Below are 26,645 nucleotides of genomic sequence, written 5' to 3'. Positions count from 1 at the left end.
TCCATGGTAAGGTGGTGCATGTAAAGGCTCTAACTCCAATGAAAGAGGATCTGTAGGATTTATTTCAATATATGGCCCGTGGGCACCAGCTGGGGAGCATGTTGATTTATTCATAAAATAAGCTATGATATTATCACAATAATCTAACACATCTTGGAACTTTGGCCCTCCTGCCTTAAATATATACTATGTTTATCCCTCCTAGACAACTCTTACATAGTGCTCTTAAGCTTATATATATATACAGCATGAACGCGAAGTGATATTATTCATCCCAATTTCACCACTAGCAAGGAAGTCCCCTCCAATGAGATGACACCACGGTCTGCTGCTGCGGAGATAGAAGGCAGACATCTCTCCTCACTCTATCAGTTCCCTAAAATCTCATCTTCAAGAACATGAGAAAAAGGCATCCAGCATGGCAGAGTGACAGGTCAGAAGGTCAAGGATCAATACAGTGATGTGTGTTGGGATATTTGCTTGATTAAGCGAGCTTCATAAAATATTTAAGAAGGTGTATACTTACCACTTAGGAAATAGTAATCAAATGAACAGAACAAAGTAAAATCCATTCTCAAGTTCTTGTTGTAATAGAAGTAAACAATCACAGGTAAAAGGTACTCTTTGAGGAACTTCACATATACTTATGTTTTTTTTTGTTTTTTCTTTTTTTTTTTTTTATACTTATGTTTTATGGGAATTCTCACCCTGCCTATTTAGTTTCTGCTAACCCAGGAGTTACTATTAAAGCTATTTGGAGTTCTCCCACTGCATCGTATTTAGGCAGTGGTAGGAAGTAGCCCAATAACATGCTGGGAAGAGGGGGACACCCATTTGGGTTGACAAAATCCACTCTAGTTAATCCTCAAAAGTGAAATTTCTGCATTCTATAATAGGAGTTGCTGGGTATTTGATTAAATACCCCAGGTATTTGGTCCCCAACCTCCTTTCCATTTCTCCCTCCAACTGGCAAACATGAGAATTTAGACCAGAAGAACCTGAAGAAACAAAGTGTGTACTTTAATACAGAAATGCTTTTACCTGCCTTTCCTGCTGTGAACGAAATGGGCTGGGCTTTCAAAATGTTAGCCAGCTTAACTCCCAGTTGGTGGCACTGGAAAAATGTAGCCATGCAGTCTTACTGCTCTGTTTCTGTTCTTTAACTACCAACTGGAATATAATAGAGGAGTTGAAGGGGAACAAAAGAGAGATGGATCCAGAAAGAATCCAAAGAATGACAACAAAGCAAGCAAAGAAAATGATAATGAGTCAAAGACATTGTGCTTGCCAAAGTCAGCAGCCCAGACTATTTTCACATTGAAGATAATTACTCTTCCATTAATTGCCACTTTTCCCCTGAAAAATTCATATTTCACAAACTACAAATTATCTGTGGAAATTCATCTTTGCAACATTTTAGGAAAAGTCATACCAATGTGCTTAACCCAAAGACAGAATGTCTACATTCATGTTGCTCAGACACGGATAAGATATATTTTATGTAGTGGAGAGGATGTGGGTATAATGGAAAGAGCAGTGATGTTGAAAACACTAATATTTTTGAACTGGAAAGTGAGTACCTGGCCACTTTGATGGATTACAGGATAGGTACCAAATAAAGGGGCCGAGGGACCTGTGTCTCCTCGTATTGTATCTACAGGTACCTGAGCTTCCCATACGTTCAGTTCCTTCATCACTGCTCCATTGTCTTTGGTACTTGTTTCCTTCTCAGGCATATGTGAAAGTATTACAATAGTAAACACAAGGCTGGCACTTACCATGAAATCTTTATTTCCCATTTTAGTTTTAGAATACTTCCCAAGTATGCCATCGTCTTTGGTTTGTTCACATTTAAGAGTTCACACTTCCAAAGTTAAACCTCCTGGAAGGTTAGAAAATAGTGTGCCTTTGCCCCCCTTAAGAATTACAATGTATGTAATTTATTTTTATTTAAGAATGTTGTATGATATACTGAGTTACAATTTTCCAAGCTGAGGACAGAAAAACAGTAACAATAATGTAATTTGTACATAAATAAAATACATTATTAAATAGCCTAGCTTTCAATGCCTCAAATTGGTTACAGTTTAGGCAGTGTATATAAAGCTTTATATTACAGATTTCCGTGTCAAATTGACAAATGCAAACTTTCTTGGGGCTGGGATAATGCTAAATAAGATCAAATGTAATCTCATTTTATGAGACATGATAAAATCTTACCTCATCAGATGGGACATCCAGAATGTCGCATTTTCCCTGTGATTTTATTAATAAAGCAGAAACGGCCTTCCAATAGCTACTTCTTCCTTCAAAGCTTTGTCTCTCTGGGTAGTCAGAGTCAGGGTATGAGCTAGGTGATCCAAAGTTAGAATGTAAATTATAAACAATTTTTGTTGTTGTTTCTGCCAGTCTGAAAGTTCAGGAAAAGGAAAAAAAAAAAAAAAAAAGAACCGAGAATGTTCTACTGAACAGCAGAAAGAAAAGCTTACTATTAAGATAACTCTATACATTCCCATGTACTCACTAGCAGTTTACATTTTAACTTTCTCATAATCAGTTTTTGATCCCAAGTATTAGAAGTTAAATTACACCTACCCCTAGACATAGCCAGGGGTAGTTGGGCAATTTTCCACTTTAAGACCTGAATTATCTTCCTTTGATCATCTACTCTACTCAAATTCATTATAAAAATGACCAATTTACCATCCCACTTCACATGAGGAAAAGACAATACTATACACTGTGGGGTCTCAGGACAGAGCAACCAAATGCTACCTGGGGACAGATGAACATGATAGAGCATGTGTGAGTAACTTAAATTTTCCAATTATTCTTTATAAAACAATTGCTATACTGGCCATTATGAGTTCCAAAAACATACACTTAGAAGCATGAGCCATTAGCATATGTCATTTTCTACTGGCAGAAGCCAGCTCGCAATAAATCTCTTACCTTGTAGAGAGATGGAACAGCACAAGGCTCATAATAGGATGAGTGATGCATGAAATGTTCTTCAGCTCACTTCCCCTGGGATTTATACTTCCAAACCTAGGAACACCGTCTGCCTGCATGGATGGAATGCTAAGTAATGCAGTACAACCACCAATGCGTTATGTATAGCTTTTCAACTTTTTGAAATCTAGGAGAAACTGTGAAATAAGTAAACACGTAAGCAAGCATGTGTCTAAAAATTATGGCACAAATTGGCTGGAAAAATACACAGTTCAAATAAAGAAGATTCGTGATGAGCATGTGTTTTTAAGTAAAACTGTGTAAATAATATGCTTTTTCTTAGGAGCTGAAGGATTACTGCACTCCTGGTTATGGGTTTAAGACTGAGGCTGTTTTAGGGGATCCCTGGGTGGCTCAGGGGTTTAGTCCCTGTCTTAGGCCCAGGGTATGATCCTGGAGTCCTGGGATCGAGTCCCACATCGGGTTCCCTGCATGGAGCCTGCTTCTCTCTCTGCCTGTGTCTCTGCCTCTCTCTCTCTCTCTCTCTCTCTCTCTCTCTGTGTGTGTGTGTGTCTCATGAATAAATAAAATCTTAAAAAAAAAAGACTGAGGCTATTTTATATTGTACAGGGAAATCACTGGATCTTAATTACAGACAAAATGTTGGTCAAACAGTCAAATTTTTTTCAAAAGCATTCAAAGGAATGAAGAAAAAAAAAGCGAACCTAAGAAAAAATACATGAGAAAAATCTTGTATACTCAAATTCTCATTCAATTTGCTCATTTAATTTTGTTTTTAAATTGTCACTAACTTTTTTAAAGGCATAGCTTCAGATGAGATTTGCTTCCAATCTAAATTTAGCCTCCGTTCCTCGTGTCATATTTCTTCAGGCATGAGAAGGAAAATCAATGCCTCTACTCACCTTTGGAAGAATTTCACTGCCAAGTCTCCATGGTTCTATGGGATCCAATAATCCGTGGCTCAGTATTGATTTTTCTGTAACACCTGTAGAAACAGCCTCTCTTTCCTTTTTAACAAAATATAGCAACAAGAATCGTGTAGTTTCTGAATGAATTAAACAGAGGCTATTAAGCATAACCATTCTGCAAGGAAACGTGGGTTGTATTTTCAAAAGAAACATTACATTTGCTTGATATTTTGGAGCTATTTAACAACTTTTTAAAGATAACGTGAACACCTACTTTTAAAGATAATCTGCACGTAATTTCTTCAGGTATGTGGTAGCTAACTTGTGTATGACAAATTGTACTTATTTTTTCTAAGGAAATAGACACATGGTAAGAGACAGATCAGTAAACCTCAATCCCCAATTTAAAAATGTCTCCAAAATCAAAACCCTTTTTGCATATGAAAAACCACATCATGTCTTTAAACACCTAAAGTTTTGATAAAAATATAGGATGACCCTTTCAAGCAGTGGCATAGAGTAGACCAAACCCTAGGAGAGAGAGTACATTACACTTTGGAAGTATTTTATGGCTCTGAAAGAGTTGGAAGAACAGGCAAGAGCCACCAAGCTTCCCACTTTCCCTGAAAAACAAAAACAAAAAAACCAAACCAACCCAGACCAAACTCCAGAAAGTCATGTTTCCAGCATTCTTCACACACCTGATTTAAACCTCAAAGGTATGAGTCTCCCCATAGGCAGACTTCTTTGGGCATGTCTGAATCTATCCCCCGTAGCCACTGTGTACACTGAGTGGAGTCACTCGAGTTGGCAACCCACTCTGTCACTCACTCCATCAGCCTGAGAATCTGCAAAATAAAAATGCAGTGTTAAAAAAAAATTCCTTTTACATTTGCTTTTCCCAGCAAAATCCTAGAGGAGAAAACACAAAGCAGGTTGTTTCTCACAATATATGTGACATCTTGGTTAAAAGTGACACGACCATGTTGCACTCTGACAGGTTTAGTGCTTTGAACTGACAGACAGAAGCCCGCAAGAACTACCTTCCTGCCACATATATTTAAGCTCATGTTAAAACCTTGATTTGATAGTCCCTTGATTAGCTTGAGCAACAGTGAGTGCTACTGCCTTTCAAGTTCATTATAAATTATGCTATTTCTCACATTACTGTCAATTTAAGCTCCTGTTTTACTAAAATGCAGTCATTTAAACACTCATCAAACCTGTGCACATTTCTGAGTTAAAGAATTAGATCAATCCAAACTCCAGCTCAAGGGAGAAGTTCCATTGTTTATCAGGCCATGTGTACACTGGCTGAGCAAAGCGCTCTGTTCAGAAGGAGAAGCGCCTTTGGCAGCTAGAGTCTACATAGCTGACCCATGGATGCTCGGGTGGAGCTTCTTCACCTAATTACACACGTGCAATGAAATTACTAAGCATTTGATGAAAATGACCCAGGACGACAAAAAAGCATGGCATGATTGTTGTTCTAATTTATTTACATGGCAGTCATTTAGAATATAATTCAAAGAACCTATTAAAAAAATAAGAACCGCTTCTCGGCCTTTTGGCTAAGATCAAGTATAGTATCTGTTCTTATCAGTTTAATATCTGATACGTCCTCTATCCGAGGACAATATATTAAATGGATTTTTGGAGCAGGGAGATGGAATAGGAGCTTGCTCTGTCCACTCCGCGCATCGACCTGGTATTGCAGTACTTCCAGGGAAGGTGCACCCCCTCGGGGGAAATGACCGGCTGTCAAAGAGAAGTTCTACCTTACGGAGGGTGTGGCGGTCCTCGGGCCTCTGTGGCTCAAGGTGATAGGCCTCGCTCTTGGTACGGCCCCTAGGGGGCTGGCTCTCAAGCCAGGCTTGAGCCTAGGAGTTTACCAGTCAGTCTTTTCCTAGTTCTCCTTGGGGCCCTCTGACACCAGAGGTCTCCATCCTCTGTCTGCCTGCGCTTAGCATTCCCGGGCCTTTGGGAGCTAATGCAACTGTACTGACTCTACAGATCCGGTCGGAAGGAATTGATGTATTGACTCTTCCTATCCATGAACACAATTTCACTCCCTTCCCTTCCCTTTCTTTTCTTTTTCTTTCTTTCTTAAAAAAAAAAAAAAAAGAAAAAAGAAAAGAAAAAGAAAATGAAAAAAAATAAGAACACTTGGGATCCCTGGGTGGCGCAGCGGTTTAGCACCTGCCTTTGGCCCAGGGCACGATCCTGGAGACCCGGGATCGAATCCCACGTCGGACTCCCGGTGCATGGAGCCTGCTTCTCCCTCTGCCTATGTCTCTGCCTCTCTCTCTCTCTCTCTGTGTGACTATCATAAATAAATAAAAATTAAAAAAAAACTTTTTAAAAATAAGAACACTTATACTTCTTAGGCATGATGAATATGGGCATTGAAATAGTTGACGACTCAACATTTAGTCTGACCCAGGTTGTATGCTTCCCAAACAGGACCGTGGTGGCGTGATTTTAAAATACAGTACTTTTTCCTAAATGGTCTAGGTTAGGCTTTAACCCCTGACTTTATATTTGTAGGGGGAAAGCCTTCAGACTTCAGATAATTAAAAACTTCATTTAGACCTCCCAGAACAATGGGCCAAAACGGCAATTGATATTTTGCAGGAAATATTTTATACCCTTCCAACCTGCGCCAACAAGATATTATTAACAACTGTGGGTGCATTCTATTCTGGGGACAGGTCAATGCCCTTGTATCACCTCGAATTTTAAGGTCTTTTCACCAATTTTTTAAATAAAAAGATGTTTAGCAGAAATATTCTATTAGTAGCTATGAAATTATAGGTTTCTTCCTCCATCCACCCAAACACACTCCACTCTGTGAAATAACAGATACAACATTAATCACCTTTGGAATTTTGCCAGGCTTCTCTCATGGGTGAACTAGCAGGGCTGGACCAAACTGCCTTGAAGGAGGAAGCCCCCCTCACCTCCATGGAAGCCTTTAAAGGCTGTCACAGATCACTCATTCCAACTCTTCAAAGAAAGCAGGAGACAGGATTTAAACGTGTGGGAATCCATCCACACCATCATCTATGAACCATACTTTACTTCTACCAATATCACCTCTAAATAAATTTGCTACGTCAAAGTCCAAACCTCAGTTTCTCTAATTCCTTGGACTGCAGGAAGGATGATCTCTCATTTTTTTGCTACTCCCATTTTCCGATTTTCAAGAGCATGGCCAGTCTGTCTGTTTCTGTTTGATAAGTGTTTATAAGCTAAAGCTCCTTCTGCTGGGAGCAAAATTCCACCTTCAGACTGAGTCACGGCAACAAGTTAGTCGACTGACTTTGCAAAATACCACTCAAATTCTGAAATTAAAATAAATCTGGGATCCCTGGGTGGCTCAGCGGTTTGGCACCTGCCTTCGGCTCAGGGAGTGATCCTGGAGACCTGAGATTGAGTCCCGCATCGGGCTCCCTTCATGGAGCCTGCTTCTCCCTCTGCCTGTGTCTCTGCCTCTCTCTCTGTCTCTCATGAATAAATAAATAAAATCTTAAAAAAAAAAAAAAAAAAAGAAATCTGAGCTGTCTAAGAATCACTTTATTTAGCAAGGTCCATCCAAGATAAATCAAATCTAGTATCTCCTTGTCTTGTATGAAACCCCCAAGAATGTCTGGATATAAAACCGCTGTCAATGTTTTGGGCACACAATGTTGAGTACCTCATGAGGATGACATAAAGCAAACAAAGGTCCTTGTGGTGCTTTCTGTGTGCTTGGCACTGTTCTACAACACCTATGAGCTCAATGACTCCCCTAACAACCCTATAAGGCAAGTACTGTTATCTTCCTTTGACAGAGAAGAAAACAGAGTCAGAGGCAACGAGGAAGTTTCCCTGGATCACACGGTAGGAAGTGGTGGGGCTAGGATTTGAATCCAGACAGGCTCCAATCTATGCTTTTACTTGGCTTCTCTCCTTGCCCAGCCATGCTAACCAAACTGCTGTCATTACAGACAAGGATTTATGTCAAAAGGTGATTCTTTTAAATTGGTGCTTTCTTTCCTATATAAGTGGAATTAATTTGCCTGGAACTAAAAGCTTTACTCTGTGAACTGTTCTGGCCCCTTGGCTCATTTTTCTGCGTCTTCCTTGAAGGCATTTCCTTCCATATTGAGCCAGCATCTCCTCCTTTCAGAATAAGTTGGATGTCCTCAGAAGCAAAACTGTTCCTCGCTAATCATTTCAAGGGTACCGTTTACTCCTTTAAAGCTTATATCCTGGAAGATGCTTACTGAATGTGGAAAATAGCAAATAAAGAAGAAAATGCAAAGATAGAAACTGCCAATTAAATAGGGCCTCTGAGTAGAGCATGAACCTAATCGTTGCCTCATGGAATCGGACCTACTGAGGTCAGATCCTGACACTACCTTTTACAAGCTGGACAGGTTGTTTTTTTCTCTCTGTGCTTTAGTTTCCTCATCTTTTTTTTTTTTTTTTTTTTAGATTTTATTTATTTATTCATGAAAGACAGAGAAAGAGAAAGGCAGAGACACAGAGGGAGAAGCAGGTTCCCTGCAGGGAGCCTGATGCGGGACTCGATCCTGGGACCTGGGCATCACACCCTGAGCCAAAGGCAGACACTCAATCACTGAGCCACCCAGGTGTCCCTTAGTTTCCTCATCGATAAAATGGGCATAAAAATAGTACCATTGCTCAGGATCCTGAGGATTAAATAAACTAATCTATGTAAAATAGTTTGACTCCGTGCATGGCTCGTAGCAAGCCCTCAATAAATACATGTTGTTGCTATTACATTTAGTTGGTCGCTGCAACTAAGCCTAGCCTTCAGCTGCCACTAAGCACTAACAATCAAAAGTTTTTGTTATTTGGGTGTGAAAGTATTAATAGGGATTTTAGGAAAATCGGTTGTAGTCACAGGAAATCCTTTCAGCCCAGGGACAATTTAGCTTTAAGAATTCACTGTGACAGATCTCTACAAATAATTTCATTCCACTTTATTTTGCGAGAGCACAGGCAAATCACAGAATATGACACAACTACTTAGAAAGTTATCAGAGCTCACAATGTTGTCAGACACCTAACCTCAAGCACCAGGAGCAGATTTTTCTATATGGCAAGGTTTTAAGTAACTTGAAAGGATTGCTTGCCTAATTGGTTTGTTGTTGTTGTTGTTGTTTCTTTATATCACAATCCAGATTTCGGCCCAGAGTTACTGAAGTGAAAGTGACCTGGACAGTGGGGAGGTGATTTTAACAATTGTGCAATTCAACAGGAGCCAAACTGTCCATGCATTCAGCTCATCTGTGTCTTTCTTTAGTCCTTTTCTTTCTCTATACTCTAAAAGCTTGGGCTTATGTGTAAGTCCCAACTCTTTGAGGCCACATGGGTGATGTAGAAATGGCTGCTTAGGAACGTGAAATAGAAATTTCCATTGCAAAGAGAGCATAATGCAAGTACTAGAGGAAAACGACTCATTGAGTGAGCACTTGCAATTGAGCTATTCGGTAAATGTTAGACAAAAGGAAAAGGAACAGATTGAAACCTTTCTCCCTCTTGGTTCTAAAATGGACCCCATCACCAGAGAGAGACAGACAGCAGACAGACAGAAGCCTGGAGGCCTAACAGGAGAATCATGGAGAAGCCATTCTGGGTAAAACTCACACTTTTGCCTGAATATCCCAGGGTACACAGGACTGTGATGGGACTCGGGGACTTCTTGCTGGTCCCCAGGGGGCTAGGAGTGAGGAGAGTGCCTCATTTCCCAGTACCTCAGGGATGGCATATTCTTTGGCGATCCAGAGGGGAAGCAAGTATGGACGGATAAAGTAGCACCTTGGTCAAGACATGAATTTTTGAATAAAGAGGCCAATGTGCAGCCTCATCTGACATAAAGAAAGTAGACAGAAAATGGAATGGAGAAAGAAAGCACACAAAATCTCAATTTTTAATCCTACATCTGTGCCTGGGAAAGCTTCCTGCCATCAACATGCAGAAGGCATGGACTCATAAACTACCCAGGTCAAATGATTTCCGTTCTGAAATGAGATTTTAGGCAAATGATTAGCCTCCGGTTCTCTAGATGAGCACGGCATGTCCCAGAAATACTCACCTGTCTAAAGCATCATGAAGTGAGGGACAGTTCTAGCATGAGAAGTCATGGAGGGAGAAGGTGCTTGAAGGGTTAGAGAAGAGGTAAACTTCCTGACAGCAACTCAGTCATTAGAAAGTAAATGGAAAGGCCAGGAAATGCACAATGACTCCTATCTGCAAGAGGTGCCACACCCTCCACTGGGAATTATCCATGCAAATGACAGGGGCACGAAGAGGAGATGCTCTCCTCGCCATTCTGCCACCAAGAGGATGTGGAGAATAGGGGGCGGCGAGAGGCCAAACAGCACAATCTGGTTTCTTACCTGATGATGAACCATCCATAGCAAAGGAAATGGATCATTAGAAACTTTGTAGGAAAGGTATTCACTCTGTGCTCAGGCTTTCTATCTGCAAGCATCATTAAGTCAGTTGAGCCTGGTACCAGGCACAGAATTGCCCTCAGCAAGCAAAATTCTTATTTTCCTGTGGCAGTCTTATTTTTACGTGTTAGGGTCTTAAAATCCTTTAACTTGAGTTATTTTATTTTATTTTATTTTATTTTATTTTATTTTATTTTATTTTATTTTTGTAAAGATTTCTATCCATCTATTTGTGAGAAACACAGAGAGAGAGGCAGAGACACAGACAGGCTCCCAGGACCCTGGGATCATGACCTGAACCAAAGGCAGATGCTCAATCACTGAGCCACCCAGGCGTCCCTAACATGAGTGATTTAAAAAAGGATTCTACTTATTTCAAAAAAAATAAAAAGATCCTACTTATTTCATATCAAATCAAGTACCAACAAATAACATTGATTCTTCAACACCAAACCATCTTCAAACGCCAAGTGGAAAGTTTACAAAAGAAAAAGAAAAAAAAGATCAGATTTACAAGGGGTCCTCAACTGGCTACTCTGCAGACCTGCTATCATTCCTCATTATCTTTTTTTAAGTCCCCATACAAATTCAACCCAGGTGCTTCGGTTCTTAACAAAATGAATCTGAATTCTGATCATAAATTTTAATGAGACAACACTTTAGATCCTCTCAGTCATTCCAAATGCAAAACTTATCTTTTTCTGTGGTAAAACCGGAAATTCTATTCTTGGGAAACCTTGATCGTTTCACCTCTGCGGTTTTGTCTTTTTTTTTTTTTTTTTAAAGATTTTATTTATTTATTCATGATAGTCACAGAGAGAGAGAGAGAGGCAGAGACACAGGCAGAGGGAGAAGCAGGCTCCATGCACCGGGAGCCCGATGTGGGATTCGATCCCGGGTCTCCAGGATCGCGCCCTGGGCCAAAGGCAGGCGCCAAACCCCTGCGCCACCCAGGGATCCCCTCCTCCTCTGCGGTTTTGATATAATGAACCAACGTGCGTATCAGTAAGGTCAGAGGGGACAGACCTGGAATCTCAAGCTTCCTGAAACTTTACCTCCCTTCCACAGTTACATATTTCTCATTCCCTTTTGTTCACAAGTTTTATAATTTCACAGAATTACAAGTCATACAGCGTGACACCAAGCTTGATCTTGCCATTATGCTTGATTGTTCAAAATTACACTAGTTCCAGAATGTTGACAGAATTCCTTTCAATATTTTCTCTGCTGGTTTATTAAGTGGCAATGTCATACTTAAAGAAACGATCATTTCTGGGGCCACTTGTTCAATTCTTTGAAGACTGACATCACATTAAAAAATGTTCCCCCCGAATCTTCTACTATTCTTTCTATCCTCAGTATATTTGACATGTCAGAAATAATTATAAGTGGCTTCCTAAATACGGGAGACATTTCTCTTTAATATTCTGGAATGGATGAGCGCAGGATGGCTTTGTTATCAGCTTCACTCTGTTTGGAAATATGCATTCAGCATCAGCAATATCTCACAAAAAAGCAGAGGCCTGCCCTAATGTCTTGGATTTCTCTTTCTGTGAATCCGGCTCTATCTTCCAGGCACTGTTTGTTCCTTACAGATAATTATTAATGGCAAAGGCTCTTCTTCCTCAGAGGTGTCCTTCACCTTCTCATGCCGCTTTTCATATAAACATGTTCAAGGCAGTGACTTCACTATGTTACTTCTTAGTATCAGGGCAGCTTGTTTATTTATTTTTTTTTAATTTTTATTTATTTATGATAGTCACAGAGAGAGAGAGTGAGAGAGAGAGAGAGAGAGGCAGAGACACAGGAAGAGGGAGAAGCAGGCTCCATGCACGGGGAGCCCGACGTGGGATTTGATCCCGGGTCTCCAGGATCGCGCCCTGGGCCAAAGGCAGGCGCTAAACTGCTGCGCCACCCAGGGATCCCAGGGCAGCTTGTTTAAAAACAGGTTTCTGATTACAATGGGGGGTGGCGGAGGAGCAGGATCTTTTTCCCAGAGCTCTTATTTCACACTCTCTCCTTTGAATGGGGTACTGCCTATCATTTTCATCAAAGGCAGAAAATCTGTTTTGTATCCAAGGTAAATGGAGAATGCCCACACCTATACTTCCTGTCAAGGCTTACTATTCTCATATATGGTAGAAAGAAGAAAGAAAGAAGAAGAAAGAAAGAAAGAAAGAAAGAAAAAGAAAGAAAGAAGAAAGAAAGAAAGAAAAAAGAAAGAAAGAAGAAAGAAAAGAAAGACAACAACACAATGAAAGCACTACACCACGCAAACTCAAGAAAGAAACGACAAATAAAAAAACAACGCACCTCCAATAACCGCACCGACGGTACTATGCCTAAGACCCGTGCACTTCTTCACTTCCCGCTCCCTTCCTTCCATTCCCTTCCCTTCCCTCCCTGCTGCCCTTCCCTTCCTACCCCCTTCCCTCCCTTCCTTCCCTTCCCTCCTCCCTTCCCTTCCTTCCCTTCCCTTCCCTTCCCTTCCCTTCCTTCCCGTCCCTTCCCCCTTCCCTCCCCTTCCCTTCCCATCCCCCTCCTCACTCCCCTCCCCTCCTCCCTCCCCTCCCCCCCTCCTCCCCCCCCCCCTCCCTCCCCTCTCCCCTCCCCTCCCCCCTCCCTCCCCCCCTCCACGACCAAAAACGCACCCGCTAGCGAAGGGTCCTGCCCAATCAGTCTTGGTTGTGTCATAGGATAAATAAAGTCATCTCTCTACAAAATGATGTATCCTATGCACCTCTTCAGATGGATGGAAAGCAATCTAATACTGGGGACATTATCCCTTTTCACTGATAATCAAGATTATAGCAAATTTCCTGAATCTTTGATTTGTTGGTTGATATTAGCTCCACTGACGGGCTCTCAGAACAAACTCCACCAGATGGGCTTATGAGTGGAGAGGTCTGCGGCCCTCTGAAATCTCCTGATGCAAATTCTGGCAGACGGGTTTCTGGTATGGCTGCAGACTGATAGACAAAGTTCTTGGCTTGGGCAGATGGAATTGGGCTTCTTCTTTACCACTTATTATTAGCCACATGGCTTTGAGCCAACCACCTATGCTCCCTGAGGCTTATTTTATAAAACACCTTCTGAGGCTTATGTAATACATTGGATAATGTATATGACGGTCAAAGCATGATCCATCATATAACACCATACAAATGCTTGGCATTATTTTTTCTCAAATAATTACCTATGACTAATGAGGAAATAGGTCAAGACCATGGACATCAAACAGATCTAGGGGAAAATCCACATAGAACATAATCATGTTTATTTAGCACTGAGAGCTTTCTTCTAAAGAAATATCATTACTCAAAACTTAGGCTTATGTATATATCATATATACAGGTGACCAATTTTTAATTGCAGTAAAATGTTTGAAACCACATATAGAGTAGACTTAAATTGACACTTCTTAATAATTTGGGAGGCATTTCATTGTCTTACCACACCTAAGGGTGGTAATTATGATTATCAGTGGCTAATTGACTAGAGAAATGGATGGAATCTAAATGGCTCTATGATATAAGTGAGAATAAATTTTAGGCATTAATCTATGCTACCTATTTTGAATACTATCATAGGTTTCTACTGCCAAAAAGTAGAAGTACCTCAATGATTCTGAGCTATCTGACCTGAGCGTATTAGTGATTCCTCTTCTCTCTAGGGGCATGTTAACTACAACAGAAATTTCCACATTCTAACATTTCACCAAGCATGTTGCCCAACATAATGACTTTTGGGTGGAGCTGAAGGCTGGGAGTTCCACTTCTCTGAATCTGATGTACCAGGTTTGGAAAGAACAGCAGGAAGTAATTGCAGGGGTGGGATATAGGGAGGAAACAATAAGCTCTGTCCTGATTCACTGATGAGACTGTCAAAAAAAAAAAAAATTAAATGACTTAAAATTTGAAGAAGACTTTGTAAGTTAGACGGCACTAGACAAGTATAAGACATAATTATTACTCTTAATAGTCTTGCTCAGTTTACAACAGATGTTATATATAGCTCAAAAGAGAAGAATTCTTTATCCAACGATGGTATATCTATTCCTCCATCATCCAATTCTTGCTTTCTCAGCTCATCTCTAAGCCAACATGAGTGACATGTAGAGTCTATTCTTATTTTCTTCTGTTTTTGTCAGAGTTTGACACAGTTGGAATAGATGGGAAGATCTTGCAGAGAACAGAGTTGCAAGTGAATTTGGAAATTTTAAAAATAGCTGTCTCTGCATAGTAAGGTATAAAGATTCCTGTATGTAGAAGGTTAGAGATACTTCTTGTTAATACAGCTAAAAAGCATGTAGCAATTATTGCAGGATGGTGGAATATTCTGAAAGCTTTGCATTCGCACATTGTATCTGTTAGGATGCCATTGTCACAAAAGTCAGATACATGTCACAACGATTTCCACTCTGAGCCTAGCCATCTGAATTGCTTCCTTGAAATAAATAAATCTGCATATGTACATGAGCATGCATGAGAAGACATGGGTATAATTATAAACACAACACAGTTACACGAAACTATGCCACTGGAAGAACCTCGGACACATTTGGCAGAGTGCTATAGAGCTCTACAAAGCTATCAATAGCCATCCGTAAAACAATTGAAGGTAAAACTAGGTTAATCAAAGTAGATATTCATTTCTCCACATGGGATGGGTTGTGTTTGTCTCCTTTATGTCTAATACAATTATCTTTGGAATTCTGCTGTAGGCACAGCACAGAGCTTAAGTAGGAAGGGGAGAAAAGTATAATGGGGCTCCATAATGGGCAGTCCTTTCCTAAATAGAATGAGGGAGATTCATATGGGCTAGCATAGAGTGATCACTAGGTAGGTAGGTAGGTAGGTAGGTAGGTAGGTAGAGAGATAGATGATAGATAGATAGATAAATAGATAGATAGATAGATAGATAGATAGATAGATAGATAGATAGAGGATAGTTGGGTAGATGATACATAGGATGAGAAAGGACTTGTAGAAAATTAAACATAACACAGTCCCAAACAGGTTTCACACACACACACAGACAAGTATATGTATAGAAAAAGTATTTAAAAAAAAAGACGAAGATCCATCTGTTACCAGATGTTCTATGTGAGAAGGGAAGTAGAATTGAGGTGGGAGGGGGGCTCCTTTCCTCTCTTTAAATTTCACTGTGATTACTATCATTTTTATAATTAATTTTTAAAGAAATGTAAGTTTAAAGAAATACACATTAGGGCACCTATACTAAAGGAATACTGAATGTAATTACAGGTCTTTGGTAATTGAAGCTTCTACTTTTCATGCTGCTCACCGGGTTCTGCAGAGCAGATATTCTTAATTGACGTGAAGAGCATCTCGTCTGGCATAGGGTTACTGATCTGTTACAAGGTCTTCCAAAGCTCCACCCAAGACACTACGTCCATGATAACCTCAAATGTAAGGAGGTGAAAATAATAATAAATCCATCCTGCTCCTCAGACTATATTCAAACTCTGCTAAGAGAGTTTTCCTTCTTAGTTTTAATGGGACAGATAGAAAGCACAGGACAAAAAAAAAAAAATCATACTGTACTTATTAAAATCTTATCCATCCAGGCTTAGCATATAACACTCCCCCAATCAGCTGCTTCAGAATATGAGCTCAGATGGAAGCACACACTGTGTTCCCCACTGTCCACAGCATCATTCTCTACATCACGGTCAGTGCATTTAAGCTGGGATCCTTTGAAACATCGGAGCACAAAGAACTAAGAGTCTTAAACATTGGGTCTTATACTCTGCAATAGGATCAACTTGCCTTAACGGTTGGCATACAGGGCCCTAAGCGCTCATTCATTTGTTTGAAAATATGCCTGTATGATGAAGCCAGCACTTTGGTCATGGCTAGGGCATGATATAAATTAGCATCTCTCCCCTCAAGAAACGTGTAATTGTCCAAGCAGTAACTTCAGGTATAGAAAAGATCCTAAAAGGACACCTGGGTGGCTCAGCGGTTGAGCACCTGCCCCTGGCTCAGGGTGTGATTCGCGGTCTTAGGATGGAGTCCCACATCAGGCTCCCTGCCTGGAGCCTGCTTCTCCCTCTGCCTATGTCTCTGCCTTTCTCTGTGTATTTCATGAATAAAATAAAATCTTAAAAAAAAAGAAAAGAAAAGATCCTAAAAATTATCAATCTTTTCTAACCTTTGAAGAATTCATGTACTTGTCTTTGATTATAAAATACTACTCATTATAGAAGGAAGCATTACTTTTTTATGTCCATGACTTTAAAAGTCAAAACAAGGGAGTTCCAAGTTACATGAGGAGTTGGCAAAGCATGCAGTGGGCCAAACTCAGCCTGCCACCTGTTTGTGTAAACAGTTTCTTTGGAGCACAGTCAGGTTAATCTGCTTACAAATCATCTATGGCTGCTTTTGAGCTATAACAGAAGAGGTAAGCAGAAACAGGAGCCAATGCCTTCACTGTGTACATCAGAAGGTATACGTAAAAAAATGTAAAGTACTTGTTTGTCTTCCATTTTGGTATGTTCTTATTTGGGAATCTGTTTCCGTAGGATAGTCTACAAGTGATTTCTTAAGAAACATGTGTGTCTCCTCCCTGATACGATTAAGAACAAAAAGAGATGGCGAAAAAAACAGTACTGTAAAGCATCAGTAGAAAAAAAATATATAAATTAGAAATGGAGGGACTTTACAATGTTTTTTAAATCTAAACTTTGCTACCACTTCATTCACACCCGGATGGGCCAAGGGCTGAAATCTGAATGTGTATGCTAAGGATAGGAGAAAAGATGAATTAAGTGATTAGCAAAATAATGGAGCTTATTTAACCAGTCTTTGAAAATGTTTATAATATTGTGAGAACTGCCCCCAATTCCTCAATGTCTCTTCCTGAAGAGAATCTGTCCAAAAAAAAAAATTGCTTAAGCTAAATTTTTGCAAAACATTTGCATGGATGGAGCTACATAGTGTACTGCCAAAGATGCTCCAATTTAATTATGCCCAGCAAGTTGGCTGGGCCTGTTTGGCACTTCATTAACAAAAAATAAACCTCACTCTTTTTCCTGAGAAAATAGCATTTATAGTATTTTGGGGGATGGCAAAGTTCAGTGTGCTACATTTTGGTATGAAAAAAATGCATGTGATAAATAAAGCTTTAAAGTTTTTTTCTTCTGGCATGGTAACTGACTACCCTGGAAAATCAATGTTTTAGACATGTGAGTGAATAAAAGTCATAAAATTTACCTTTAAATGTCTCTAATCACTGAGAATAGGGGCACCTGGGTGGCTCAGTGGTTGAGCGTCTGCCTCTGGTTAAGGTCCTGATCTTGGGGTCCTGGGATTGAGTCCCGCATCAGGTTCCCCACAGGGAGCCTGCTTCTCCCTCTGCCTGGGTCTCTGCCTCTCTCTCTGTGTCTCTCATGAATAAATAAATAAAATCTTTAAAAAAAAATCACAGAGAAGCAATGCCATAAAGCAGCAAGAGGAAAGATCTGGAAATTGAGAAAATGGAGTCTTGTGACACTTCTAAACTAGAGGAAGTGTTTGGCGTAAGCCAAAAACTTAGTCTTTTTAAATTTCAGCTTCTTTTGGTGGTAAAATATAGGTAAGGTGTGGATGTTGGGAGAGAAGGTAAAATCAAGATACTTGCATAGTTGTGACTCAGTTACTGCTCAGAAGGAAGGGAAGGTACAATTAAATTAAAGGTAAATTACATACATATTAACTCCTTACATTGGAGCTTCCTGACTCAATTACCAACAGTGGAACAGAGATCTTTCTGGTTCTGCACCACATTCTTATCCAAAGAAGTCAGTCTGAATTAAGTTGAGAGGAATAAGTTGCTAACAAGTTGCTAGCAGCTGTCAATGGACTGTGGAACTCACACCAGCACCAACTAGAAAATGACACAGCTCACTCAATGAGTGGAACATGCATAGGGCACTGGTAGAGCTGAGGACAGTTGGGAGGAGGGTGGCAAAGCACACCAAAGAAGGGTTCTTAGAGGAGGTGACACATTTGTTTTTGGTAAAAGAAGCCTCTGAGTGAGCCAGGACAGAGGACCCAGAAGTGACAGAGGCAGAGGAGACAGTAAGAGCTAAGAAATAATAGGGTTCATAAGCAGAATCCCCAGCTGTTGTCTGTGTCTGGAAAGCAAATTTTAAAACAGGAAATTGTTAGAGATAAGATGAGCAAGGCAGGATGTAGTGTATTTAAGGCTCAGACTCAAGTTGGGACCATTCTGGACTTGATCCAGAGCAAGAATACATGAGCCTAATTTAAGCCTGCGAGAGGCAGGTCTGCCCTAGTGGGATGTGCAAGGTGCACTTGAGGGTGACAAAGCTGTTTACCTGGTGCAGGTGGCAGAGAAAGAGAAATCACAGCCAGGCGGCAGCAGTTCTGAACCACCATGGGGGCAGTAGACCCAAGACGTAATTAGGATGGAAGATGAGAGCCAGTCCTGGCAACAAAAATGGGAAAAAGAAACCAAAATGGAGTCTCTGGTGTCTAGTCTAGGTAAATGCTGGCCATGGGTCCACAACATGATGTAGAAGAGCACCGAGTGAGAGAGTTGAGTGAGGAGGACAGAGATGAGGGCCCTGTACGCATGCCAGGGTGGACAGCGCCTGGTGGACACAGCAGGCAGCTGGATATTTGAGGAAGGGGATCTGAGCTATAAGTGACGTGTGTGCATAACTGTAAATCCTGACAATGGATGACAGGATGGGAGGGAAGCAACAGGCTGAGGACGAACCCCGTGGAAGAAGGGGGAAGAGAAGGCCACAGAAGAGACAGGGAAGGAACAAGCAACTAGAGGACCTTGAAGAAGGAGAGAGTGACCCACATGGCCAAATGCACTGAGAGATCCAGCAGAGACTCAAAACCTTCCCTAGGTTTAGCGATTTAGGAACCACTCATCCAGCTGTGAACTGAGAGCAGGTGCCAATGCTGGGGACCACCAAGGGGAGACAAGGAAATGCACGAAGGATACCTACATCAGGTTGGCAAGAGGTCTGAATGAGACGGAGAGGGGAGACAGAGGCTGGCATGAAGATGGACTGGAAGCAGGACGAAGGGAGGAAACTCGAGGCAGCAGGAACAAGGGATTACACTTGAACAGACGACCGTCTGTCCCAAAGCACCAACCCGACCGCAGCAAAGCCAGCTGTGGCTCTGTCAGCGGCTGTGCCAACCTCCTCTCCTCTTCCATTCATCCTTTCTGTTCTACCACATTCAGTTTGAGAACCCTTCCAGGCGATGTGCCCTGGTCCTCAGGATAGCAGGCTCATTAATGAGCACAATATGAACTATGATGGAGTCGGAATCAAAATTTGTTGTATGAAATGTCCTGAGGAAATCTGAGAAAAAGTGATTGTTTTCTTAGCCACTATCTAAAACAAACAAACAAAAAATCTCTTTACCTCCTACTTAAGTTCTATCGTTATCAGAGTGCTTGTACAGTACTTTAGCTAATGCTTTTGAGATAGATGTGCAGGTGTCTTAGGAGACGTCACACATGAGATCTGATCTGTTGGTGGACGGCAATTATCTGTGCAGTTAGTTTTCAAGAGCACAGAAATTCTTTTTTTTTTTAATTTTTTTTTCATTTATTTATGATAGTCACACACAGAGAGAGAGAGAGAGGCAGAGACATAGGCAGAGGGAGAAGCAGGCTCCATGCACCGGGAGCCTGACGTGGGATTCGATCCCGGGTCTCCAGGATCGCGCCCTGGGCCAAAGGCAGGTGCTAAACCGCTGCGCCACCCAGGGATCCCGAGCACAGAAATTCTTACACTGGAAAGTAATAGTTAAAAAAGAGGGTCACCCAGATATGAGCAGATTTGAGCTTTTCCTGGCTCTGTCACCACCTAGCCCTGTGACCTCACCCAGGCTCCTTCTCCAAGATTCAGCCTCTATTCTAACTGTGGAATGAGGGGCTTCCGCTTAATTGTTCCCTCTTCCAGAATTTCCAGCTAATGGGAAACTACCACCAATACCCCTTTATATTTTCTAAGATTGAGGAAAATTAAGTCAAAATACATTTTTGTGGCTACTATAGCAAATATTGAGCAAGATCAAGGTCATAAAATTACAGTCTATATCTTGGGTGAGAAACACCTCCTGGTAATAATTAGGAAAAAGAGCTATACACATTGTCTTCTCTTTTTCCAAATGAAAAGCTCGTTTGAATCTCACAATATTTTCCTTCCCTTTCAAAGTCCAGTAACAAGTGTTTGATGACAAATCAAAGCAGGATTGTTCCAGTCATAGTACACATGCCAGTGTCTCCAAACAAAGTCAGAATGACAATTTCTGGAGACAAATGATTCATTTCTGTTCCTGCTCTGTTCACCAGAAGAACATAACTGCAGTCGCGATTCAATCTGAGGTTCACTAATACAAAGTCCATGCCTTTGGTTACCACACAGACAGCAGTTTCTCTGTAGTATCTCCTTAGACGATGTTGGATAAAGTGACCTCAAAGAACTCTAGTGGGTGGGGATGAGGAAATTAAAAAGTGCTTTTAGTTTGATAGAAATTTACCTAAAGCGTATTCTGGGACCCTGGAGATAAAAGGGAAAAATCCTAATGCAAAGAAATCTTCTTCTCTTCCTTCTTTCTTCCAGAGACAGAAGAAAAAACATGCAATAAGTATTTCTGGTCCTTTCTTAGGCCTTGGTGGGATTCTGTGTATCCTTGAGCTCGCTCTAGCTATAATTTCAACATCAGAGAAACAAGACCTTCAAACACCTAATTCCTTTCTACCCTTTCCTGTTTACTTTTTTTCCCCCTTTTTTTTCCTTTCCTGTTTCTGAGCCCTCCTTCACTGACATTGGGTTTTGTGGATGTCATTTGGTATTTTGTTTTATTTTTTTCCTTCACCACTACTACGTTTACCCATTTTTATATCATATCTTCAGTCTCAGGCCAGGGCTTGGTGATCGCCCACAAGGATTACTGTGGCCTCTTTTATCTGGCCTTCTGATTGCTGAAGTTCAGACTCTTCATCTGCCTTTGTGTGGCTTCCAGACATCAATACACAGCAGAACCGCCAGGGTTGCTTCCCACCCTTTCCCGAGGACCTCATCACTTCCTCTTCCTCTTAGGTTTCCATGCTGACATTTTACCTGGTAGGTTTTCCTAGCTTCACAGTTCCTATGGGCACCCCATCCTGCCCTATGTGCTTTGCCTCTTAACTGTCTCCAATCTGTCATATTCTTTCCAGGCAAGGCATCTCGATGTCCACATCATCCAGCCATCCCTCTTTCATTTCTGAAACTCCTCCCAAAGTATGTCCTAAGTGTGTGATGAGGTCTTCTCCGTCCTGCCTTCAGAAATGCCTGGCTCTAGCCTTCTGTCAGAACTCTACCTTTGCTGGTAATATCTGGAAAGCAAATGTGCCATAGTTGCAATTTCTCAAGCACATACCATTCTTTAGGTCATTCCTGTTTTAATATCTAGACTGACCCTATTTGCATATCTCCTGCCTTCATTACTTTACAAGTATTTTCTCACACCAAACTTACTATATTTATATTCTTTCATTAGACTTTAAACTCTCTGAGTATGGGAATGATAGAGCTATAAATCAATCTTTTCAGGACTGTCCAGTCACCATTTAAAAAATGACTTTAATAGGGACAATAAAATAGAAAGTCTTACATGAATGTACCTGTTTTTCCACAAGGACATAAATGAACAAATCATGTTGGTAACCACATAGCTTGGCTCTATCTGCTTCCTAGTGGGCCTTGAAAGCACTAAGCCTGTTGCTTACCTTGCTTTCTGTCCTGTGGAGCTAATCCAACCACAGACTTGCCTTTGAAGTCAACTGGAACATCATGCATGGGTAAGCTCCAGAGAGCACACAAAAGCAAGAAAAGAAAACTGACATGTTATTCTTAACCAAAGGGACTGTGCTATTTCCGTGTTTCTGTATACACTTGGGCATCCCACAGACTTCAAGAGCCTGCAGGTGAAGTAGGAGGAGAAACTAAAGTTAGTGGTGTCTTGTGAATGGGGAACGGGCAGCAGATGAAGCACAACGGAACAAAAGTTTTAAGCTCCTAGTAAATAATTCCTCTTTTTTCTTTATCAAGAGCCATACAAATCACAAACATAAAATTCTTCAAGGTTATAAAACTCCTCCCTGAGAATGTCAAACTCTTCTGGAAATGGCATCTACTCTTCATCTAAGACATAACAATTGCCTTGTAAACTAGTATTCAATCCCATGCAACAGCCATTTATCCAGAATCTTTACTGAAAAGGAGTTGTGCTCATCAAGATGAGAGCATCATCGCTATCTTCAAGAAGAAAAGTATAAAGCAGCTCTCATAGCATATAGCTCTCCAAGGCCACTTACAGAGAACGCTCTCAACCAGCAACAATCTGCAATGCAGCAACACAGTGAAATCTAAATTACAGTTTTAATACTGCTTCTCCTAGTCAAGGGCTTAAAACCAAACAATGTTGGGAAACTAACTAAATTTACTATGTACATACCTTTTGACCCTGCAAGTCCTTTCCTACAAAGAAATTCCACAGAAATAAAAGAACCAACCAGAGACCCCACTACTTAACAACTGTGTGTATTTTGGGGTGGATTTTCCTTACCTCTCTGTCTCAGTTTGATAATTTGCAAACCATGGATAATAATGTACTTGCCTTACAGCCCATGTGAGTAAGATGCCTAGCATGTAGCAAATGGTCAAGAAATGTTAGTAAGGTGGGTATTATACTCCCTATTTTGCAGGGGGAAAAACTGTGTTTCAAAGATGCTAAACGGTTGGTCCAAGGTAATAACAGTATGTCTTGGATTTTTTTTTTAATGTCTTGGATTTTGAATCAAATTCAGTCTTATTCCTGAGACTATCATTTCCTGCCTTGAAGGCTGCTTCTTAACGTAGGGCCCTAAAATGAACAAAAACAGGGCACAGTGACTGAGAAGATGCTCCAAATGCCATCTTGATGATTCAAGGAAGTCTGAGTTGTCATAACCTCTCTTTAATGTGTATGCTCAACTATCAGATTATTAGAATATTAGACTTTCAGAAAACACCCAAGAACCTCATAATCACAGAGTGCTAAGCTCAAACATGAAAATGACATGACCAGGCAAGATAGCCTAAAAAATGACTATGAACCTGAAAAGCTAACAGTCAATTATTGACAAGATATAGGGATTCACCATAGGTGCAAGAAAAAAATCTAAATTCAACAAAAACTTGATCTCTGTTCCTAAATATTGTCTTTGCTCTTTTCTGATTCACAAATTTAGCCACTTATCATATGCCCCGATGTAGAATGCTTTCTCCTTCTTGAGGTTTTTTTGTTTGCTTCATTTCTCTGCAAATGCTGTGAGTCTAAATATGTAGTTTTCTTTTTAATGTGTAGTTTTATTATTTTTAAAAGATTTTATTTATTTATTCATGAGACACAGAGAGACAGGCAGAGACATAGGCAGAGGGAGAAGCAGGCTCCCTGCGGGGAGCCCAATGTGGGACTCAATCCCAGGACCCCGGGACCAGGCCCTGAGCTGAAGGCAGACACTCAACTATTGAGCCACCCAAGGGCCCCTAATGTGTAGCTTTAAAGGTAGAGATAGATAGAATGTATTTAAGTCTCTAAATGTATGTTCCAAATCACCTACTGGGTGCGGGATGGATAGGCAGGGAAAATCTCACTGAAGAATATCTCAACCACACCTTTTGTGTTCCATGCAGTCTGAAAGTGCCATCTGCAAATGGCTGTCAAAAATGAAACGCAGCTTAGAGTAGCCAGCAGTGAGAGGAGTCCCTGACCTGGGAATACCAAAGGCACTCACAAGTCACAGAGAGAAGGCGGGTAGTGTCTTTGCTCTCCTTATCAGTTTAGACAGGTGGATGGTGAGCCCTGCTTCCCAAAGACCTGGGGAACCATGAGCTGCCACCTCTTAGAGACGAAACTCCTCTGTTCTGAGTGGGGCTCATTAAATATCTTTCTGCCCAAAGCTGTCTCTGACATGTCTAAACTAAGTCCACTCACCTAACAGGATACTCAGGGGAGGCAGTCCTTTGCTGCACCCTGCCCATTTCCAACACATTAGGGCATTTGTCCTCCTCACTTACTGAATGCCCTACCCCGTCCACAGGGGGTGTTTGGAGGGAACAGGGTGCTCACTTGCCTCCAATTCTTCCCTCCCCTGAGTAGAGAAGGCAGATAGTATTCTAGGGAGAAGGCTTTTCTCCCTACATCTATAAAATATAAACTCCACAAGATAAAAACAAAGAATAATTACATTATTTCTGAACTTTTCAATACTGAGGTCTTAACCTAACTAGGGGCAAAACTTCAAGGTTTTTTTGATTAAAGTTTTACCATTTTTGGGCACCTGGGTGGCTCAGTGGTTGAACATCATCTTCAGCTCAGGACATGATCCTGGGGTTCCAGGATCGAGTCCCACATCGGGTTTCCTGCATGGAGCCTGCTTCTCCCTCTGCCTATGTCTCTGCCTCTCTCTCTCCGTGTCTCTCATGAATAAATAAATACAATCTTTGAAAAAAAAAAAAAACCTTAACATTTTTTTGGGTGGCCAACCTTTGGCTTCCCTGGTAAATGACAAGTGAATACAAAGTTGTTTCTCCTTAACATACTAAAACTGTATAATGGTGATAACAACGAAGACTGAAAAAATCCCAAAGCTCTTTGCCTACTGTTAGGTGTTGTTTGGAATGATGTTTTTAGCTACGTGGGTGAATAGTGTAGTATTTCTGCCAGAGAACAATGCTCTTGGCAGGGCTTGATACACCTGGGATGCTGTTAAAGACAGATTTGAGAAGTTTTCCATTGCACAGAATATGTTAGTTAGTCTTCTCAAGATAGCAGGAGGAAGTTTAAGCATTTCAAAACACTTTTCAATTTTCATTTGTGTCCAAATTTTAGAAGAGTATCATGAAGTACAATGAAGGCAAAGGTAAACCCCATCCCTCCCCCACACATACATAGTTTATTATAAACCTTTAGTAAAGTATTTGCAAGTTTTGGATGGTGAATTACTAACCATGTAACACAGTTATTTTTTTTTAAGTCTTTACAAAATGAAAATCTTTTTGTTGATGAGATCAATTAAAAATGGTAAAAATCACTTTCAAGAGTTAGCCTCTATTGTAAACATTCTCATGACTATTCTTACAACAAATAGTCTGAAACAATATTCTGAAGCAAAAAGCTATCTATTTGATTGTTAATACTGCTTTCTACCTGTGAGGGAATACCTTCTTCCTTCACAGAACTGAAGTAAGATTGTTAAAAGTCATTTTATTATATTATCCAATTAATTCTTTAAAATTCATTTTCTCTCTCCAATTATACAAGAATTGATGAGGGAAACATCGTATTTTTGCCTTTATAAAATCCTCCTCAGTGCCTTTAGCAAATTGGTCAGACAAGATAATTAAGGGGGAAAAAAGCCAATTGAATATTTGGGTAAATAAATGATTTGAAGTTTTCCCAAATTTATAACAATAATCTTGATTTTCAAGCAAAAAAGATACCATTTTAGAGAGGTCATATACTGTACCAACTTTAACTCACCTTAGAATGGAAAATATAAAGCCCCCAAACTACGCAGAAATTCTTAACTCTTTAAAATATTATAGATCAGAACTTCCTTGCCCTATATGCTGACATTTCCTATTTATTGTACTCACCTAGCCAAGAAATAAATACTATCGAAGAGATAACTGATTGAAAGAGGTTAAGGTATTCATAAATATCAGAAATCCAATGAATTGACGTAGGTTAGAGTGGATTCTATTGTACTGCACTGAATTAGCAGGATTAAAGCAAAATGAGGACTAAGCTCTGGATTCAAATCTTGACAGCACTTGGAAAGCACGAGGCTTAAAAAATAGATCTTGATCTCTAGGATGATATGCTGCCTGTTTATAGAAATAATCCTATTCTTATCCCATTTTTCTACCTGTCAAAACTATTTCTCTGGACTGATTATAAGCACAATGTCTGATGGGAAGCCACGTGTATTTCCTGTTTCCATTATGTAAGTACACGCTTCCTAGGTGGCTTCCTGGTCACTTGAAAGTCATATCATTTTCGTTATTTATTTAAAAATTTAAATTAAAAGCTAATGTGAAACTAGTTTTGCATATGTCACCAAATGGAATTTATTTTAAAGATCAACAGCCTCATCATACGGGATGCCTAAAAGTGGAATGCCATTATTTGTGCGTCACTCACAGCCTTTCATATCCTATACCCATAGCAAGCAAACAAAACAGAGGACTCAACGAACTTTAAAAAAA

At 40.4% G+C, this 26,645-nt stretch overlaps 2 non-coding genes across 24 annotated transcripts in view; one reads left to right on the top strand and one right to left on the bottom strand.

The window, feature by feature from the left end:
* Nucleotides 1–26,645, bottom strand: part of LOC102156315 — a 232,546-nt gene that overhangs the window by 191,103 nt on the left and 14,798 nt on the right. For 12 of the 23 annotated variants that reach the window (XR_005370626.1, XR_005370648.1, XR_005370628.1 and 9 more), the window contains 4 exons: nt 4,583–4,729; nt 3,876–4,018; nt 2,953–3,065; nt 2,221–2,410 (listed from right to left, as the gene is read on the bottom strand). This is a non-coding gene — a transcript (collagen alpha-2(I) chain-like). Of the gene's footprint in view, nt 1–1,041; nt 1,171–1,778; nt 1,883–2,220; nt 2,411–2,952; nt 3,150–3,875; nt 4,019–4,582; nt 4,730–6,759; nt 7,242–11,374; nt 11,502–26,645 lie in introns of those variants that run through there. The other 11 variants (XR_005370627.1, XR_005370640.1, XR_005370641.1 and 8 more) reach the window with 11 other exon arrangements.
* On the top strand, nt 5,433–5,623 carry LOC119869480. Its single transcript, XR_005371035.1, has one exon. It is a non-coding gene; the product is annotated as a U2 spliceosomal RNA (small nuclear RNA).

The sequence above is a fragment of the Canis lupus genome, chromosome 15 (genome assembly GCF_011100685.1).
Source record: "Canis lupus familiaris isolate Mischka breed German Shepherd chromosome 15, alternate assembly UU_Cfam_GSD_1.0, whole genome shotgun sequence".
In the NCBI taxonomy this organism is placed as follows: domain Eukaryota; kingdom Metazoa; phylum Chordata; class Mammalia; order Carnivora; family Canidae; genus Canis; species Canis lupus.
This window is presented reverse-complemented; position numbering and strand designations above follow the sequence as displayed.